The 22270-nt window shown below is 38.3% G+C and overlaps 1 long non-coding RNA gene and 1 pseudogene across 1 annotated transcript in view; one reads left to right on the top strand and one right to left on the bottom strand.

Moving 5' to 3' along the window:
• Positions 1–4837: 4837 nt before the first annotated feature.
• Positions 4838–22270, bottom strand: part of LOC111751004 (uncharacterized) — a 127643-nt gene continuing 110210 nt past the window's right edge. The window contains exon 6 of the long non-coding RNA XR_010321390.1: positions 4838–7111. This is a non-coding gene — a long non-coding RNA (uncharacterized LOC111751004). The remainder of the gene's footprint in view (positions 7112–22270) is intronic.
• On the top strand, positions 9168–20400 carry LOC100669192 (UDP-GalNAc:beta-1,3-N-acetylgalactosaminyltransferase 1-like; annotated as a pseudogene).

Here is a 22270-nt window from a genome sequence, read left to right as displayed (position 1 = left end):
CAGTCTTGAGGGAGGAAAGGACAGAGAATATAACAATTATCTTTACCCAGATTCGGAATGAGTGGGAGTACAATAGACAGAGAGCTGAGTTATATGTCTAGAGGGAAATGGAAAGACTTTGTAGAGGAGGTAACATTTGCTCTAGGCCCTGGAAGAAGGGGCTATGTTTACAAGTGGAGTTCTGGCTTAAGGTTTGTACTTTGACAGACATCACTTGAGGGCTTTGCTCCATTTTCATTTATGTCTTTGTGCCTTCCAGTCCACTCTGCCATACACCCACCCAGCCCTTGGTCAATTTTCTTGGGACTAGCCTAGGCCAGGATCTATCACTTACAAATGATAATTATCTCTTATTTAAAAAAAAAACCAAAACTTATTTTTGCATGGACAGTACTTGTAAAGAAGGAATTTTCACTTTTTAGAATGTGTTTTAGCCAAGTCAACAAAGCACGGTTCCTGTGGCACATCTGCTGGAACACAAAAATAGCCTCACTATGTAGAAACAGATGTTTAAAATGGTATTCATTAAAATGAGATTCCACCTGAAATAGAAAACAGAAAGTGGATGCAAAAGGAATGTTGTAAACTAGCTGTCCTTGATATTGCCTTTCTGTTCCCTTATGAATGTATATTAGTGAATAAATCTTGCTAATAGGAATAAGCTTCTGGTTTTAGTTTCTAATGATATAGATTAATAGTAATATTAAAACACAATTACCCTAGACTGCTTAAGAGAGTAGCAGTCATGGAAAGAAAATATTCTATAGGGTAGATGCCTTCTTACCACTGACCTAAGGGATCTTCTTGGGCAGAAAACTCATGACTATATTAAGGACAGAAATTGGCATTTACCGTTTACCTTCTGTATTTTCTGTACATTTTTATAAGAATCCTATAAAGGAGATATTATTACCCTCATTTTACAGATGAGATTAAGGCTGAGTGATTAAAAAAAAAAAAAATTGGGGGGAATCTGGAAATCCTGGTGGCATAGTGGTTAAAAGCTATGGCTGCTAACCAACAGGTCAGCAGTTCAAATCCACCAGATGCTCTTTGGAAACCCTATGGGGCAGTTCTACTCTGTCCTTTAGGGTCGCAATGAGTAGGAATTGACTCAATGGCAATGGGGTTTTTTGTTTTTGTTTCTTTTAATGAAAATCCAAGACTCTCAAATTCCTAAGCCAATGTGCTTTTCCCAGCTATTTCACACAGCCTTCACAACAATGGAGGCACATAGAAGTTAAATAACCTGTTTTATTAAGTAAGTCCAGGGGTGTAAGTCTAGGTTTGTTTGATTCAAAAGCCATTCTCTTTTTACCGTACCATGCCCTCTTCTATATATTTTTAGCTTTTGCCTCCAAGTTTATCTACCCCTATTTACCACAAAGAGTAAAGGCAGAAAATATCTGATGGAATAGGCAAGGTTTTAAGTTACAATTAGCAAGCCCAGGTTAGTATTAGTAACTGTAAGCAGTTCAGAAAAACATTTTACAAGCTAGTACCAAGTATATGAACCATTTTTAATATATATAAAAGGTAGATTAACTTTTTTTATAACTACTTAAAGCATATTCTTTAATTTGTTAATACAACAAAATATTTATCTTACTTCATGCAAGATGTAGTCAGATAAAAGCTCCTGCCCTCATGAAATTTACATTTTGGTTGGAGATACAGGTGATAAACAAGATAAAGATAAATAAGCAAAATGTATCCCACATTAGATGGTAAGTGTTAAAGAAAAAAGTAAAGAAGAGAAGGAGTACAGGTAGTGTGAAGTGGGAATCATTGCAATTTTAGATTGAGTGGCCAGGAAGGGCCTTAGCTGAAGGAGGTAAGGGAAGGAGCCAAGCAGATATAGAGGGGAAATGCGTTCCAGTAGATGGCACTTGAAGTGCAGAGACCCTGAGGCCAGAGTGGCTCGAGCAGAGTTTGAGAGGTGGTAAGATGCCACCACCTGTCTGTCAGTTGTACTGTGGTGGCTTACATGTTACTATGATGCTGGAAGGTATGGCACTGGTATTTCAAAATACAGTATGAACTTGTGAGATCTCATATACATTTGAGATTCGAAAGTGGAATACTAACCTTGAATGCATGTCATTCTTCATAGTGAATAAAATGACTGTATTTTAAAAATATATTTGATGAATTATAATAATGAAAACTATATTCAAGTAGTATTGAAAACTGACAAAGGGAAATAAATCAATAATTTATCCTCCTTTTCCTACGTGAACTGTACCACTGGGTAACCAAATAATAGAAGAGAGTCATCTCTTTATTGAAGTATTTAAACTAATAAGCAAAAAAGAAATGTTAGAATTAGAATATCACCATTTTTCAAGCCCCAGTAAATTAATAGATATAAACATTCAGCATCAGTAGTTGTTAACATCACAAAAAGAGACAACCAGATACGATGTGCTTGCAGATGAAAGACCACACTACCTACAAAGGGATTGAACCTGAGTCTCTCCACGCCTCTGGATCTAGCTGCCAACTTGCAGGAAATACAGATGTCAGAGGAATATGCTCAACTGCATGTTCCTCTGACCTAGTTTCAAAGGTGTTCACCTTATAATAATTCATTGCAAAAAACTCGTGGATGTCAAGTCTATTCTGACTCAGAGCAACCCTATAGGACAGAGTAGAACTGCCTCACAGGGTTTCCAAGGCTGTAATCTTTGAGAAGCCGACTACCACATCTTTCCCCCGCAGAGCAGCTGGTGGGTTCAAACCACCGACCCTTCCGTTAGCAGCCAAGCACTTTAACCACTGTGTCACTGAAAAAAAGAACTATTACCGTAGAGTTAATTCCAATTTATAGTGATCCTATAGGACAGAGTAGAACTGCGCCATAGGGTTTTGAAGAAGCACCTGGTCGATTTGAACTGCTAACCTTTTGGTTGACTGCTGTAGCTCTTGACCACTAGGCTACCAGGATCTCCTAAAAATTCATTAACCTACACATTTATGTGTTACTCTGTATCTGTTTCATTTTGTAATAATAAAAAAGGATAAACAAAATCTTCACTATGCTGGTAGAATTGCCTATTTTTCCTTGTTCTCTCAATTTTTCTCCTATTAAAGCTCATTCAAGGAGGTCTCGTGGCACAACAATTAATCGCTTGGCTACTAACTGGAAGGTTGGCGGTTCGAACTCACCCAGAGGCTCTGGGGGAGAAAGACCTGGCGATCTTCATCTGTAAAGATTATAGCCTAGAAAACCCAATGGGGCAATTCTACTCTGTCGCATGGGGTCGCTGTGAATCGAAAATCAACTGACAGCACCGAAGAACAATACAGCTCATTTTGGAACAAACATAAACGATACCTTTACACCGGAGCCTTCTTGGTGTAGTGGTTACAACCTTGGCTGCTAGCCACAGGGTTGGCAGTTTGAGTCCACCAGATGCAGTCGTCCTTTAGCTGACACGTTCAATGGTAGTGCGTTTTGGGTTATTTCTATGCAAACAATACGCATCTTCTACTTTTGTTTGCCAACCGAGAGATATTTTCGTAAGCGCCTATGCCAATTTTTTTTACAGGTTGCTATAAAAGAATTAGCATAACGTGCTTACGAAAATATCTCGCGCGGGCGCGCGCGCGCATGCGCGCGCAGGTGGGGGCAGAGTTGCCAAGAAAACGTAGAAATCACTCATTATTTGCATAAAAATACGGTAAAGTGAGTAGCCCTGTATCAAAGGAGCCCTGGTAGCGACTGGTTAAAGCGCTCGGCTGCTAACTGAACGGTTGGTGGTTCGAACCCCCCAGCTGCTCACCGGGAGAAAGATATGGCTACTCTGTCCTGTAGAATCCGTATGAGACATAATCGACTTGACAGCACACAACAATCACCACAACAACCCTATATCTACTAAATAAATTATATTTTTAGTTAAAAACTGTAGGCTCAGACGACTTCACTGGTAAATTCTTTGCCTCGTGTAAAGAATAATGTGCCTAATCCTTTACACATTTTTCCAGAAAGTAGAAAAGGGGAGATACGTCATAAGTCATTTTATGAGACCAGCATTATCTGACACCAAAAACGAAAAAGATGTTAAAGAAAATTACAGATCAATATCCCCCATGAATATAGATGCAAAAGTTTTAAACATATTAATAGAAAATCTAATTTGACATTATATAAAAAGGATCTCGTGTCATGATCAAGTGGGGTTTATCCCAGGAATGCTAGATTGTTTAAACATTTGAAAGTCAATCAATGTATTTCACCATGTAAAGAGGCATAATTGAATAACTACGTGATCATCTTAAACAAACAAAACCGTTGCCGTGGAGTCATAGCGACTCATAGCGACCCTACAGGACAGAGTAGAACTGCCACACAGGGTTTCCAAGGAGCAGGTGGTGGATTCGATCTGCTGACCTTTTGGTTAGCAGCCAAGCTGTTAACCACTGTGCCACCAGGACTCCATAGAAGTAGTTAAAACTTTCCATAAAATTGCCTATCCATCAAGGACATCCTGATAAAGATATGTATGAAAAATCTACAACTAACGTCATACCGGATGCTTTCCCACTAAGATCAGGAATAAGCGTAGGATGCCCACCCACCTCTTTTCAAGTCTATGCTGGATGTCCTATTTAAATTAACAAGGAAATTAAAAGAGATTGGAAAGGAAGAAATTAAACTATCCTTATTTGTATATTACATGATCATCCATGTAGAAAATCCCAAAGAATCTACAAAAAATCTACTAAAACTAATACGTGAGTCTAGTAAGTTCACAAGACACAAAGTCAGTATACAAAACTCAATTGTATTTCTATGTATTAGTAATGAAAATTTGGAAATAGAAACTTAAAAATATTATTTATACAACCATAAAAATAAATACTTAGGAATAAATTTAACAGAATATTTGCAAGATTTGCAAGCTAAAAAGTACAAAACATTGGTGATAGAAAATTTAAAAGACCTAAATAAATGGAGATACATAGCATTTTCATGAATCATAAAACAATATAGTTAAAATTCCACTTTTCCTCAAATTGATGTATAGATGCAAAGTAATCTCAATCCGTATCTCAGTAGGCATTTTGAAGATATTGACAAACTGATTCTAAAATTTATATATAAGAGAAACGTAACCCAGTGTAGGTTTAAACAAAGATACTTATGTGAACATTTGTAGTTTGTGTTATTGTTGTTGTTATGTTGTTATGTGCCATAGAATCGGTTAGGACTCATAGTGACCCCATGCACAACAGAATGAAACACTGCAGTCCTGCGCTATCCTCACATTCATTGCTGTTTCTGAGTCCACTGCAGCAGCTACTGTGTCAGTCCATCTCCTTGAGGGTCTTCCTCTTTTTTGCTAACCAACATCCTTGAAAGCCAGAAATTTGGATTCCAGGAGAATTACAACTCTTTTTTTCATTCCCTCCTTTGGATCATAATCTTGCTATAGAATCTTTGGTCAAAAACATTGAATAATGGTAGTTGGACACCATCTTTTTTTTTTTTTTTTTTTAAAGATCCCTGGAACCATACAGCAAACTATGAGGTAGAATAGAAACACTAACAATAATATTAGGTCAATTGTCTGAAATAACCAATGAAACCATGACCCTAAGGCCTTTGAACCAAGGAGGTGTTTCTTTATACGTAAGCAGCATCAGTGATTGCTTTTCATGTGTCTCAGCAGCACCTATATTCTGTAAAACATCAAATTTCCTATTAATATAAACACAGCAACATTTATCTATTAAGGCACAAACTGTTCCTTGGGAGACTAACAGGAAATCTAATGCCATTCTATTTTGTAAAATCATAGCTCAAACTTTAGACACTTCTCTGGTTATGATATTTACAACTTTGCTAAGTTTACAAATAGAAACTTATATTTGGAGAGTTAAAATATCTAAACTCTTAGATAATTTAAGAGAAAGGAGGAAAATTTCATATATACAGAAAGTAGGACCTTAAAACATCAGTAATATTCACACATAAATTCCATAGAAATCCTTCAGTTTACTCAGTCTGTAATTTCTGTTCTGTGTGATTCTGGATCAGCCACAATCTGTGAACTCATCAGTTTCCACATATGAGTTCTGGAAATCTTGATTCAGTCTAGTCACAGTCCTTTTAAGTCCAATATAGTCCATCTTTTTGCTGAGATATTTTGGTCAAATGTTTTCAGCAAATCAGCAAGGTAAAAACTTACCTGCTGATGACAAAACTTAGTATGACCATGATTAATTTATAAAAATAATAGTCTTAATAGAGAAAGGCCTGATAGAAATTAATTACAAGCTTAATGTAAAGCCAACTAAATTCAGTTAAAAGAAAAAAACTTTAGACAAAAAATATTTCTAAATATATCCTTATTTTCTAAATATATCCTTATTTTCAAAGAGCTTCAAATATAATACATAATAATCTTAGAATATAATAGCATATAGTCGGGCTATATCAAGTATATACCACGATTATCAAGTCTGTAAATACCAGAATAGTAATTTTAAAAAGAAAAAAAAAAAACTTCACAGGTAAATGATGCGAATTCCCTAGTCAAACCATAGGCTTTGTTGATACCCATTGGTGTTGAAGAGACATGGAGTGCAACCACATGGGGTCCCAAAAATAGGACTTCTCATTCCCGGCTTCTGCTCCACAGTCCTACGATGACTATACTATTAACTGTCCTAGGGAAAAATCACCACAAAGTTATAGTAAAGCAAAAAGAAAGCTTTCGTTCAGCGCACATTCCAAGAGGCAAATGTAGGAAGCAGGCAAGCATGCTGCCAGAGCCATGTCTGCCTGAGTCCCTGTACAGTTCTTTTAGCTTGAGAAATGCTGAGCATGTTTTTCCCTTTTGTTTTTCTAACTCCAGTCTATTCACATTTCATTATAATAATTTACTTTGTCTTCTTGAGCTACCCTTTGAAATCTTCTGTTCAGCTCTTTTATGTGATCGTTTCTTCCGTTCACTTTAGCTACTGTATATTCAAGAGCAAGTTTCAGAGTCACTTCTGGCATCCATTTTGGTCTTTTCTTTCTTTTCAACAACCTTTTGCTTTCTTCATGTATGATATCTTTGATATCATCCCACGACTGGTCTGGTCTTCATTCATTATGCTAGTTAAAAGTTGGAGAAAAAAAAATGTTCGTCAACTAATAAGTGGATAAACTTATACAACTTATACTGCATCCATATCATGGGATACTACACAAAATAAAAATCAATGAACCACTAATTTTTGTAACAATATGGATGAATCTCTGAAGCCTCATGGTAAATAAGAGAAGGAATCCAAATATAAAGGGTTACTGTATGATTTTGAAAAAGAAGAACAAAGTGGAAGTCTCACCGTCCCTGATTTCATGACTTACTGTAAACTACAGTAATTAAGATAGTGTGGTGTAGCCCGTGATGGTTAATTTTATGTGTCAATGTGGCTAGGCTGTGGTGCCCAGTTGTTTGGTCAAACATTAGTCCAGATGTTGCTATGAAGGTATCAACACGTAATTAACATTGAAATCAGTTGACCTTGAGTAAAACAGATTACCCTCCGCGATGTGAGTGCACCTTGTCCAATTAGTTGGAGGTCTTAAGAGCAAAAACCGAGATTTTCCAAGGAAGAAGGATTCTACCTCAAGACTGTAACATAGACATCCTGCCAGAGTTTCCGGTCTGTCACCTAGCCTACCAATTTCAGACACAAGTCTGCCAGAGGTTTTAGCCTGTTTCCTGAGGTACAAATTTTGCGAGCCCCCACAATTGCATGAGCCAATTCCTTAAAACAAATCTCTCTCTCTCTATATATATGTATCTTACTGATTCTGTTTCTCTGTAGAACCCAGAATAATACATGGCCTAAGGCTAGACAAAAAGATCAATGGAATAGAATGAATATTCCAGAAATTGATTCACACTTGTATTAACAAAAAGATGCCTAGGCAATTCAATGAAGCAAATGGTAGTCTTTCAGCAAATGGTGCAAGTGCACTTGAACACCTATTTGCAACAACAGAAAAAAATTTAATCTCAACCCTTACCTTATCCCATATACACAGATATACTTGAAATTGATCATGGACTGAAATGTAAAAGCTAAAACTATAAAACTCTAGAAGAAAATCTCTGTAAATTTAGATTAGGCAAAGATTTTTAGGAAACAAAAACCATAAACCATAAAAGAAAGATTGATAAATTGGACTTATTCAAAATTAAAAATTTTTGTCCTTTAAAGACACTATTGGAGAATGAGGTAAGGGTACTGGGGTGGCCTGGAGGCTGAGGAGACCTGAGGCTGGGGAGCGGGCTTGGCCCCAGGATGGCTCCTCCTTGGGGACACTAAGGCAAGGGCAGGAAGGCCAGGTGGTTATCAGTGGCAGGGAGGTATGACCCACTCCTATGGCCCTCTCCAGGGCATAGTGTGCTGGGATTCGCAGCACTCTGGGGCTGGGACCTTCACATTGAAAGGATATCCACCTCTGTAGTTCACAGCAAATCTAAGTGTTTTAATTAAAGCACATAATACAGAAAGCAGCAACAACAACAACAAAATTCAGCTGGTGCTTTAATCTCATCTGAAATTCTTCCAGAACATCCACTCTCCTGAGTTTGGTGTGTTTCTCATAAGCAGTATATGGCATAATTTTACCCCAATCTGAGAGTGTCTGTCTTTTAGTAGAAACTTCTATACAAGTATTATTTTTGATTACTACTTATTGCTGAACATTCAGTTGGTAAAATTTAAAGTCGTTCACTCAGAAGAAATAAATCAACAAGAATAAAATCCTGAGGCTGCTGGCTTTCTTGTTGGCCCTTCCAAGCAGGATGTCATTGAGGTCCCCCAAATGGAGCCTCCTGCATCTGTTGCTCCTGAGTTTCCTCACGATGTGGTACCTCAGCCCTTGCCACTACAATGTGATAGAACATTTAAACTGAATGTACTTCTTCAAGTATGAAGTAATTTACAGACAATACTTTCATTTCACACTTTGACAGCATTCAAACTACTCTCATCAAAACTCACTTCTTGTCATTGTGGTCACCTCACAACCTCAGATGTGAAAACCAGACAGGCCATTAGAGTTCCTCGGAATGAAAAAAGTCCTGGTGGGGATATGAGGTGCTTACTTTTTTCTGTGCAAAAAAAAATTAACCTCAAATGGAAAGGGGAAAAAAATGTTAGCATGGTCCTTAGAGGATAAACACCTTCTTTATGGCAACATAATGCGCCAAGATTTTTTAGACACGTAATAATTTGAAAACAATTATAACATTCAAGTGGGTAATGAGTTTTGCCCCACTGCTGAGTATATCATGAAGACATACACTGATGTTTTCATCAACACTGACAGTTTAGTGAAGTATCTTTTAAGTGTAAACCTCTCAGATAGATTCTTCACAGTTTATCCTCTAATGGATAATAATTCCTATAGAGGATTTTACCAAAAACCCCATATTTCATACCAGTAGTATCTTTTTAGGATGTTTCCTTCTTCTAGCAACAAATTGGGTTATATAATGTCCACAGCCACCATTCGTCTGTCAGTTTGTCATACTGTAGTGGGTCGCATGTTGCTGTGATGTTGGAAGTTATGCCACCAGCATTTCAAGTACCAGCAAAGTTGCCCATGGTGGACAGGATTCAGTGGAGCTTTCAAACTAAGACAGACTAGGAAGAAGGACCTGGGAGCCTACTTCTGGAAAACCTGTCCAGTGAAAATCTTATGAATAGCAACGGAACATTGTATGGTATAATGCTAGAAGATGAGCCCCTCAGGGTGGAGGGCACTCAGAATACAAAGTAGAGTCAACCTTAATTGCTCATATACAAGTTCAAGTTGAAGCTGAAGGAAATTAAAACAAGTCCATAAGAGTCAAAGTACAGCCTTAAGTATATGCCACCTGAATTTAGAGGCCATTTCAAGAATAGATTTGATGCATTGAAGACTAGTGGCCAAAGATTAGAGCAGTTGTGGGATGACATTAAGGACATCAGGCATGAAAAAGCAAATGGTGATTTAAAGGACAGGAAAGAAAGAAAAAAAAGACCAAAATGGATGTCAGAAGAGACTCTGAAACTTGCTCTTGAATGTAGAGCGGCTAAAACAAATAGAAGAAATGATGAAGTAAAAGAGCTGAACAGAAGATTTCAAAGGGCAGCTCAAGAAGACAAAGTAGAGTATTATAATGAAAAGAGCAAAGGCTGGAGTTAGAAAACCAAAAGGGAAGAACACGCTCAGCATTTCTCAAGCTGAAAGAACTGAAGAGAAAATTCCAGCGTCGAGTTGCAATATTGAAGGATTCTATGGGGAAAATATTAAACGATGCAGAAAGCATCAAAAGAAGATGGAAAGAATACACAAAATCACTGTTCCAAAAAGAACTGGTCCATGTTCAACCATTTCAGGAGGTAATGTGTAATCAAGAACCGATCGTATTGAAGGAAGAAGTCCAAGCTGCATTGAAGACATTAATGAAAAGCAAGGCTTCAAGAATTGACAGAATACCAAATGAGCTGTTTCAGTAAATAGGTACAGCACTGGAGATGCTCACTCATCTGTGCCAAGAAATTTGGAAGACAGCTACCTGGCCAGCCAACTAGAAGAGCTCCATATTCATCCTCATTCCAAAGAAAGATGATCCAATGGAGTGCAGAAATTACCAAACAATATCATTAATATCACATACAAGTAAAATTTTGCTGAAGATAATTCAAAAGCAGTTACTACAGTATATTGACAGGGAACTGCCAGAAATTCAAGCCAGATCAGAAGAGGACCTTGAATGAGGGATATCATTGCTGATGTCAGATGGATCTTGGCTGAAAGCAGAGAATATCAGAAAGATGTTTACCTGTGTTTTATTGACTCTGCAAAGGCATTTGACTGTGTGGATCATACCAAATTATGGATAACATTGCAAAGAGTGGGAATTCCAGAACTTAACTGTGCTCATATGGAACCTGTACATAGGCCAGGAGGCAGTCATTCAAATAGAACAATGGGATGCTGCATGGTTTAAAGTCAGAGAGGAGTGTGTCAGGGTTGATCCCTTTCACCATACTTATTCACTTCGTATGTTGAGCAAATAAACCTAGAAGCTGAACTATATGAGGAAGAATGGGGCATCAGGATTGGTGGAAGACTCATTAACAACCTGCTATATGCAAATGACACAACCTTGCTTGCTGAAAGTGAAGAGGACTTGAAACACTTGCTGATGAAGATCAAAGACTACAGCTCAGTAAGGATTACACCTCAACATAAAACAAAAATCTTCACAACTGGACCAGTAAGCAACATCGTGATAAATGGAGAAAAGATTGATGTTGTCGAGGATTTCATTTTACTTGGATCCACAAACAACACCCAAGGAAGCAGCAGTCAAGAAGGGTAGAGTAGTCAGACAATTCCTGTGGTCCCTTTTACAACAAAGAAAAAAAAAAAAAACAAGTGAAACAATTATATATGACAACGTAGGAGCCCTGAACATCAAAGCCAAAGTTGAGGAATTGGACTGAGCAGCAGGAGAGGGAGAGATGGTTCAGAAGCAGCAGAGTTGGCGGACTTGACCTGGCGGGAACCAGCACCCTGTAAGCTGGATTGACTGGTATGCACAGTGAGGCAAGCAGTGACACTTGGGATGTGCTTTCCACATCGGGAGAGACCAAACAGTGGAGAGTCTGCTCAACCCCCAGAACCAGTGAGACCCAGTACCCAAAGAACCAGTGAGAAGCACCACTCAATCAGCAAATATAAGTACATGCGTCTAACCTACTGTGCACAAAAAAAAAAAAAAAAAACCTTTGGGAATAACCTCTCTCCTATTTACTGTACCCTCCCCACTCTGCATCAGGTCAGGCTGGCTTCAGTGATTGTCACATCCCCTGGGCCAGGAGTAGGACCCACTGCATGCTTTGAGCCATTCTCCTGCCTTTGGAGAGGGAATAAATTAACAAACAGGGAAAAGTAATCTGCAGGCTCCCCTAAGCTGGGAACTCAGGGAAGGCATAGCCCCTTTGCCTAGGCACAGGCATAAGTGGTCTAAGGACTTTGAAAGCCTTTCACCCCTGTGTAGACCTGTGTGGGTCCATTTCAACAACATAGGCCCTCATTAGCACAGTACGACAGGGTATATACCTGAAGGCTATTTTCGACTATATCAGCTATAAAGGGGAGTGGTAGATTCATGACATTTGACACCACCCTGCCCATTAAGCAGGGTCCTCACCTACCCACATCAGGGGCTGGAGGACTGGTGGCTCCATCCACACCACCTAGCCACCCACAACAGGGGTCCAAGAATAAGTGGTGCCTCCTAGTGCTTACAGCCAATGGCATTGGTTTCGCATAGTCCAGCTGCAAAACCCACCCACATATGTGCTCTAGGGAACAGAGATGCACTTTCCTCCCAGACACTCAGGGGCAGCCATCAGCCCCTTCCTTGCTTAGCACATAACCTCCTACTGCAGCCACATACCCCTGCCTACACCAATCACCCCTGTCCATCTAGGACTGTAGGTGAGAGCCTGTACCACACACTTAGTTATTGACTACCTGGACACCTTAGCTGAATTCATACAAGAAAACTAAACAGACTCCTGGGCTCACATACATAGTAACAGCTCTAACCACCTGGTGACAGGATATGAGAGCTTCGAAGATGCCGATAATCAAACTAGTTCATGCAACCAGCCTATTTGAGTGTAACAAAACAAGAAGCTAGGACATAGTAAGCAAACATAAAATAAATATACCTTGTTCATGGCTGGGAGCCAACAGTCAATATCAAATCACATAAAAAGGCAGACTCTGATGGTTTCAGCAAGCTCCCAAAATAAAGAATCAAGAAACCTTCCAGAGGAAGATAACTTTTTTGGAAGTACCAGAGGTAGAATTCAAAAGATTAATATATAGAGTTTTTCAAGAGACCAGGAAGGAGATCAAGCAAAACACAGAACAAGCCAAGGAACACAAAGATAAAGCAATAGCGGAACTTAAGAAGGTTATGCAAGACCATAGTAACAAATTTAAAGGCTGCAAGAATCCATAGGGAGATGGCAAACAGAAATCCAAAAGATTAACAATAAAATTTCAGAGTTAAACAACTCAATAGAAAGTCATAGGAGCAGAATTGAGGCAATGGAAGTCAGAATTAGTGAGACTGAAGGTAAAGCACTTGACACCAACTAATTTGAGGAAAAATCAACTGAAAGAATTTTTAAAGAATGAAGAAACCCTAAGAATTATGTGGGACTCTATCAAGAGGAATGACCTACTAGTGATTGGAGTACCAGAACAAGGTGTGGGGGGGTGGATAACAGAAAATATAGAGAGAATTGTTGAAGATTTGTTGGCAGAAACCTTTCCTGATATTGTGAAAGATGAGAAGACATCTATCCAAGATGCTCATCGAACTCCACACAGGTAGATTCCAAAAAAAGTCACCAAGACATATTATAATCAAACTTTCCAAAACCAAAGATAAAGAGAGATTTTTAGGCATGGCAAGGGATAAACAAAAAGACATCTACAAAGGAGAGTCAATAAGATTAATCTGTTACTACTCACCAGAAACCATGCAGGCAAGAAGGCAATGGGAGATATATATAAAGCCTTGAAGAAAAAAAATTGCCAGCCAAGACTTACATATCCAGTAAAACTGTCTCTCAAAAATGATGGCGAAATTAGGACATTTCCAGATAAGAGAAGCTTAGGGAATTTGTAAAAACCAAGCCAAAATTACAATACTAAAGGGAGTCCTCTGGTTAGAAAATCAATAACATCAGATAACAACCCAAGACTAGAACACAGGACAGAATAACCAGATATCAACCCAAATAGGGAAGTCACAAAAATAAGTCAAAGTTAAAACACTGAAAATAGGTAAACAGAGACATCAATATGTAAAAGATAACAACATTAAAACAAAAAAGAGGACTAAATAACGTAGTCATAGACATTTCTTATGGAGAGGAAGTCAAGGTGATATAAAGAAATAAAAGATTGGTTTAAAATTAGAAAAATAAGGGTAAATATTAAGGTAACCACAAAGGAAACTAGCAATCCTACATACCAAAATGAAAAACATAAAGAGTCAGCAAATACAAAATCAACAACAGTGAAAAAGACGAAAAGAAAATACATAAAGAAAAATGACAACACAGAAAATTAAGTGGAACAAAGGAGCTGTCAACAACACACACACAAAAATACATCAAAACGACAGCACTGAACTCATATATGTCAATAATTATGCTGAATATAAATGGACTAAATGCACCAATAAAGAGCCAGGGAGTGGCAGAATGGATAATAAAAACACGGTCCATCTATATGCTACCTACAAGAGACACACCTTAAACTTAAAATGCAAACAAACTAAAACTCAAAGGATGGAAAAAAATATATCAAGCAAACAACAATCAAAAAAAGAGCAGGAGTGGCAATATTAATCTCTGACAAAATAGACTTTAAAGCAAAATCCATCACAAAGGATAAGGAAGGAAACTATATAGTGATCAAAGGGTTGAAACACCAGGAAGACACAACCATAGTAAATATTTACACGCCCAACGACAGGGCTCCAAAATACATAAACTCTAACAGCATTGAAAAGAGACATAGACAGCTCCACAACCATAGTAGGAGACTTCAACACACCACTTTTGGTGAAGGACAGAATATCCAGAAAGAAGCTCAATAAAGACACGGAAGATCTAAATGCCACAATCAACCAACTTGATCTCATAGACATATACAGAACACTCCACCCAACAGCAGTCAAGTATACTTTCTTTTCCAGTGCACATGGAACATTCTCCAGAATAGATGACACATTAGGCAACAAAGCAAGCCTTAACAGAATTCAAAACATCAAAATATTACAAAGCATCTTTTCTGACCATAAAGCCATAACATATAAATCAATAACAAGAAAAGCAAGGAAAAAAAAATACCTGGAAACTGAACAAAACCTTGCTCAAAGCTACTGGGTTATAGAAGAAATTAAGGATGGAATAAAGAAATTCACAGAATCAAATGAGAATGAAAACACATCCTACCAGAAACCTTGGACACAGCAAAAGTAATGCTCACAGGTCAATTTATAGCAATAAATGCACACATCCAAAGAGAAGAAAGGGCCAGAATCAACACATTAACCCTACAACTCAAACAAATACGGAATGGCAAAAGAAGTCCTTGGGCACCAGAAGAAAACAAATAATAAAAATTACAGCCGAAATAAATGAAATGGAAAATAGAAAAACAATTGAAAGAGTTAACAAAACCAAAAGCTGGTTCTTTGAAAAGATAAAACAAAATCGATAAACCATTGGCCAAACTGAAAAGAAAAACAGGAGAGGAAGCAAACAACTCAGAGAAGAAATGGGATGGACAATATCAGAATAGACCCAACTGAAATTAAAAGAATCATAACAGAATATTATATAAACTTGTACTCCAACAAATTTGAAAACCTAGAGGAAATGGACAAATTTCTACCTACCTAAACTAACGCAAACAGAGGTAGAACAACTAAATAAACCTATAACAAGAGGAGAGATCGAAAAGGTAATTTAATAACTCTCAACAACAACGACAACAAAAAGCCCTGGCCCTGACGGCTTCACTGGAGAATTCTACCAAACTTTCAGAGGAGAATTAACACCACTACTACTAAAGGTATTTCAGAGCATAAAAAAGGGTGGAGTACCCCAAACTCATTCTATGAAGCCAGCATAACCCTGATACCAAAACCAGGTAAAGACACCACAAAAAAGTAAAACTACAGCCCAATATCCCTCATGAACATAGATGCAAAAATCCTCAACAAAATTCTAGCCAGTAGAGTTCAACAACATATCAAAAAAATAATTCGCCATGACCAAGTGGGATTCATACCAGGTATGCAGGGATGGTTTAACATTAGAAAAACAATCAATGTAATCCATCACATAAACAAAAGACAAGAACCACATGATCTTACCAATTGATGCAGAAAAGGCATTTGACAATGTCCCACACCCATTCATGATAAAAACTCTCAGCAAAAATAGGAATAGAAGGGAAATTCCTCAGCATAATAAAGGGCATTTATACAAAGCCAACAGCCAACATCATCCTGAATGGAGAGAGTCTAAAAGCATTCTTCTTGAGAATGGAAACCAGACAAGGATGCCCTTTATCCCCACTCTTATTCAACATTGTGCTGGAGGTCCTAGCCAGAGCATTTAACCTAGATAAAGAAATGAAGGGCATCCAAACTGGTAAGGAAGAAGTAAAAGTATCTCTATTTGCAGATGATATGATCTTAAACACAGAAAACCCTAAAGCAGCCACAAGAAAACTACTGGAATTAATAGAAGAGTACAGCAAATTATCAGGATACAAGATAAACATACAAAAATCGGTTGGAGAGCTTCTAAGAGAACAAAGAGAACTTCAAAGAGGAAATCACCAAATCAATACCATTTACAATAGCCCCCAAGAAGATAAAATACTTAGGAATAAATCTAACCAGAGATGTAAAAGACTTACAGAAAGAAAACTACAAGACACTGCTGGAAGAAACCAAAAGAGAACTACGGAAGTGTAAAAATATACTTTGCTCATGGATAGGAAGACCCAACATCATGAAAATGTCAATTCTACCCAAAGTGATCTACAGATACAATGCAATTCTGATCCAAATTCCAACCACATTTTTTAATAAGATGGAGAAACAAATCATCAACTTCATTTGGAAAGGGAAGAGGCCCCCAGGTATGTAAAGCATTACTGAAGAACAAAGTGGCAGGCCTTGCACTACCTGATTCTAGAACCTATTATACCGCCATGGTAGTCAAAACAGCCTGGTAGTGGTACAGAAACAGATACATAGACCAATGGAACAGAATTGAGATCCAGACATAAATTCACCCACCTTCGAGCAGCTGATATTTGACAAAGCCCCGAAGTCTGTTAAATGGGGGAAAGACAGTTTCTTTAACAAATGGTGCTGGCATAACTGGATATCCGTCTACAAAAAAATGAAACAAGACCCATACCTCACATCATGCACAAAAGCTAACTCAAAATGGATCAAAGACCTAAATATAAAATCTAAAACAATAAAGATCATGGAATAACAAATAGGGACAACACTAGGAGCCCTAATACAAAACATTTCTAACAATGCACACACACCAGAAGATAAAGTAGATAACTGGGAGTTCCTAAAAATCAAATACTTATGCTCTTCAAAAGGCTTCACCAGGAGAGGTCAGCACAACTGGACTAAACCAAAAGCAAAGAAGTTTCCTGAATAAACTGACCACTTCAAAGGCCAGCATAGCGGGGGAGGGGTTTGGGGACCACAGTTTCAGGGGACATCTAAGTCAATTGGCATAATAAAATCTATTAAGAAAACATTCTGCATCCCACTTTGGAGAGTGGCATCTGGGGTCTTAAACACTAGCAAGCAGCCATCTAAGATGCATCAATTGGTCTCAACCCACCTGGATCAAAGGAGAATGAAGAGCATCAAAGACACAAGGTAATTATGAGCCCAAGAGACAGAAAGGACCACATAAACCAGAGACTACATCAGTCTGAGACCAGAAGAAACAGGGTGCCTGGCTACAACTGATGACTGCCCTGACAGGGAACACAACAGAGAACCCCTGAAGGAGCAGGAGAGCAGTGGGATGCAGACCTCAAATTCTTGTAAAAAGACCAGACTTAATGGTCAGATTGAGACTAGAAGGGCCCTAGAGGTCATGGTCCCCAGACCTTCTGTTAGCCCAAGACAAGGACCATTCCCAAAGCCAACTCTTCAGACAGGGATTGGACTGGACTATGGGATAGAAAATGATACCAGTGAAGGGTGAGCTCCTTGGATCAAGTAGATACGTGAGACTATGTAGGCAGCTTCTGTCTGGAGAAGGGTTGAGAGGGCAGAGGCTGGCCAAATGGACACAAAAAGAGGGAGTGGAGGGAAAGAGTGTGCTGCCTCATTAGAGGGAAAGCAACTAGGAGTATATAGCAAGGTGTATATAAGTTTTAGTATGAGAGATTGACTTGGTTTATAAACTTTCACTTAAAGCACACACACAAAAAAAGAAAGACTGTGCTAAAAGAGTAAAAAGACAACCTACAGACTGGAAAAAAAATTTTGGCTACAACGTACCTGATCAGGGTCTAATCTCTAAAGTCTACAAGATAGCGCAAAACCTCAACAACAAAAAGAAAAATAACCCAACTAAAAAATGGGCAAAGGATACGAACAGGTACTTCGCCAATGAAGACATACAGGCGGCTAACAGATACATGAGAAAATGCTCACAGTCATTAGCCACTAGAGAAATGCAAATCAAAACTACAATGAGATACCATCTAACCCCAACAAGGCTAGCATTAGTCCAAAAAACACAACATAATGTTGGAGAGGTTGTGAACAGGCTGGAACACTTATACACTGCTGGTGGGAATGTAAAATGGTATGACCACTTTGGAAATTGATTTGGCACTTCCTTAAAAAGCTAGAAATAGGACTACCATATGATCCTGCAATCCCACTCCTTGGAATATATCCTAGAGAAATAAGAGCCATCACATGAATAAGTATATGCACACCCATGTTCATCGCAGCACCATTCACAATAGCAAAAAGATGGAAACAACCTAGGTGCCCATCCACAGACAAAAGCATAAACAAATTATGGTATATTCACACAATGGAATACTACACAACAAAAAAGAACAACGATGAATCTGTGAAATATAACGTGGATGAATCTGGAAGGCATTATGCTGAGTGAAATTAGTCAGTCACAGAAGGACAAACATTATATGAGACCACTATTATAAGAACTCAAGAAAAGGTTTAAACACAGAAAAAAAATTCTTGATGATTATGAGGGTGGGGAGGAAGGGAGAATAGTATTCAGTAGCTAGATAAAAAAAAAAAAGATAATAGCCAAAAATTATCTTAGGTGAAGGGAAGGACAACACGCAATACAGGGAAAGCCAGCACAACTGGACTAAACCAAAAACTAAGAAGTTTCCTGAATACAACCAAACACTTCAAGGCACAGAGTAGTAGGGGCAAGGATCTGGTTTCAGGGGACATCTAGGTCAATTGGCATAACAAAATTTATTAAGCAAATGTTCTGCATACCACTCTGGCGAGGGGTGTCTGCGGTCTTAAAAGCTAGTGAGTGGCCATATAAGACTCATCAATTGGTTCCAACCCACCTGAAGCAAAGGAGTAGAATGAGGCACGCCAAAGACGCGAGGAAAATATTAGCCAAAAAAAAACAAAAAGGGCCACAGAAACCAGAGACTCAATCAGCCTGAGACCAGAACTAGATGGTGCCCGGATACCACCAATGACCGCCTGGACAGGGAACACAACAGAGTCCCTGACGGAGCAGGAGAAAAGTGGGGCAGAACTCAAATTCTAGTTAAAAAGCCAGGCTTAATGGTCTGAGACTGGAGGGACCCTGGAAGACATGCCCTCCAGACTCTGTTAGCCCCAAACTGAAACCATTCCCGAAACCAACTCTTCAGACAAAGATTAGACTGGACCTTAAGACGTAAAATGATACTCGTGAAGAGAGTACTTTTTAGCTCAAGCAGATACATGAGACTAAAAGGCAACTCCTGTTCAGAGGCGAGATGAGAAGGCACAGGGGGACAGGAGCTGGTTGATTGGTCATGGGAAATCCAGGATGGAAAGGAGGAGTGTGCTGACACATTATAGGGATAGCAACTAGGGTCACGTAACAATGTGTGTATAAATTTTGTATGAGAAACTAACTTGAGCTGTAAACTTTCACTTAAAGCACAATTTAAAAAAAAAAAGAAAGAAAGAAATCAAAAGTAATATTACAGTGGGCAAATCTGGTGCAAAAGAATTCTTTAAAGTGTTAAAGAGCAAGTAAGTCAATTTGGGGACTAAGGTGCATCTGACCAAAGCCATGGTATTTTCAAACGCCTCATATGCATGCAAAAGCTAGACAAGGAATAAGGAGGACCAAAGTAGAGCTAACGTCTTTGAATTATGATGTTGATGGAGAATATTGAAAATACCATGGACTGCCAAAAGAACCAACAAATCTGTCTTGGAAGAAGTACAACGGCTTTGAACAACAACAATGTGCAGACATTTGGTGCCAAGGATCTACGAAATGATGGGTCATATCACTGTAAAACCCATCAAGTTTGAAGATATTTATGCCGGGATATGTGATTTTATTAAAAGTGGACACTCATATCCAGAAGACATGTGATTGTAGCCTACACCTTTTCTTCGAAGGAAATTATCACATTTTGGCAGGTTATGCTAAGAAACATTAAATGCTGTTATTAATTTTAGATTCTACCAAAAGCCTAGAGAAGGATAGGATACTCTGCAGAAAGTGTAAATTTAGTCTGTGAAATCTCACCTGAAAACTCATGGAAAGGTCACTGTGCTGGCTTACATCGAACTGAAACTCAAGAAGAACTCAAACTAGAGATCCAAGGTTTACACTCTAGTTGTGATCTGTATCAACAAAAATAAAGTTAGGTCTTTTTGGATGATACTCAGAGGACTTAAACATCTTAGAATTTGAGGTTTTTGCTAATAAAACACATAGGATGAAACTATGTGAACATTCATTCTATAAAACAAGACTTCTGTTTAAACCGAGCAAAGTGAAGCTCTATTTGTTAAACAATCTAGTCATTTAAGGATTTTATGTATATCTTACATGAATTACTGATTTAAATATATATGTTGTCATTAGGTGCTGTTGAGACAGTTCCAACTCATACCAACCCTATGTACAACAGAACAAAACACTACCTACCCAGTCCCATGCCATCCTCAGAATCATTGTTATGCTTGAAATCTTTGTTATGCATTGAAATCTTGTGTTCAACTCTTTTACTTCATCATTTCTTCCTTTCACTTTAGCTACTCTACATTCAAGAGCAAGTTTCAGAGTCTCTTCTGACATCCATTTTGGTCCTTTCTTTCTTTCCTGTCTTTTTACTGACCTTTTGCTTTCTTCATGTATGATGTCCTTGATGTCATCCTACAGCTGGCCTGGTCTTCGGTCATTAGTGTTCAATGCATTAAATCTATTCTTGAATTCTTGAGATGATCTCCAAACTCAGGTAAGATATACTCAAGGTGGTATTTTGGCTCTCGAGAACTTGTTTTGATTTTCTTCAGCTTCAACTTGAACTTGCATATGAGCAATTGATTGTTTCACAGTCAGCCCCTGGCCTTGCTCTGACTGATGACATAGAGCTTCTCCATTATCTCTTTCCACATTTGTAGTCAATTTGATTCCTGTGTATCCCATCCCATGAGGTCCACGTGTATAGTTGCCGCCATTTATGTTGTTGAAAAAAGGTATTTGTAATGAAGAAGTTGTTGATCTTGCAAAATTCTATCATGGGATCCTTGGCATCATTTCTATCACCAAGGCCATACTTCCCAACTACCGGTCCTTCTTGGTTTCCAACTTTCGCATTCCAATCACTGGTACTTAGCAGTGCATCTTGGTTGCATGTTTGGTCTATTTCAGACTGCAGAAGTTGATAAAAATCTTCAGTTTCTTCATCTTTGGCATTATTGGTTTGTGTGTAAATTTCAATAATAGGAATATGGATATTCACCTATCATTGACAGTATTGTACTTTAGGATAGACCTCAAAATGTTCTTTTTGATGATGAATGTGACACCATTTCCCTTCAATTTGTCATTCCTGGCAAAGTAGACCATATGATTTTCTGAATCAAAATGGCCGATACTAGTCCATTTCAGCTCACTAATGCCTAAAAAAAAATGCCTAGGATATCAATATTTATGCATTCCTTGAAATGCATCTCAGTTGAATAGTTGAAGCCTAATCCACCTTGCTGGAACTCCTTTTCCAGAAGACTACCCATTAAGCAGGCATAGTACAGCCTCAAATGGCTTCAAGGTAGCCTCTGGTAATGGAAGCGTATGGTAGAAAAAGAGGAGGATAATGTATATAAGGTATCTGGGGACACTGTCCTACTTCTAAGGACAGTCCTAAGAGATGAGATTGTGGTTGTAGCTACTACTCAGAGGAATAGAACATCGGCTCCATCTTAGGGCCTAGGGCACCAAAAGGAAAAAAAAAAAACACCTAGGAAGTTAGTTTGGTTCTGACAAGAAGACTTGGAAATTAAAGACCTGTAAAACTGTAATCACATTTTGGTCTTTTTTTTTTTTTCCCACGTATTGTTCTTCTGTTGTTGTTGTTAGAGGTGTTGGT

This window comes from Loxodonta africana, chromosome 3 (genome assembly GCF_030014295.1).
Source record: "Loxodonta africana isolate mLoxAfr1 chromosome 3, mLoxAfr1.hap2, whole genome shotgun sequence".
NCBI classification, from domain to species: Eukaryota; Metazoa; Chordata; class Mammalia; order Proboscidea; family Elephantidae; genus Loxodonta; species Loxodonta africana.
This window is presented reverse-complemented; position numbering and strand designations above follow the sequence as displayed.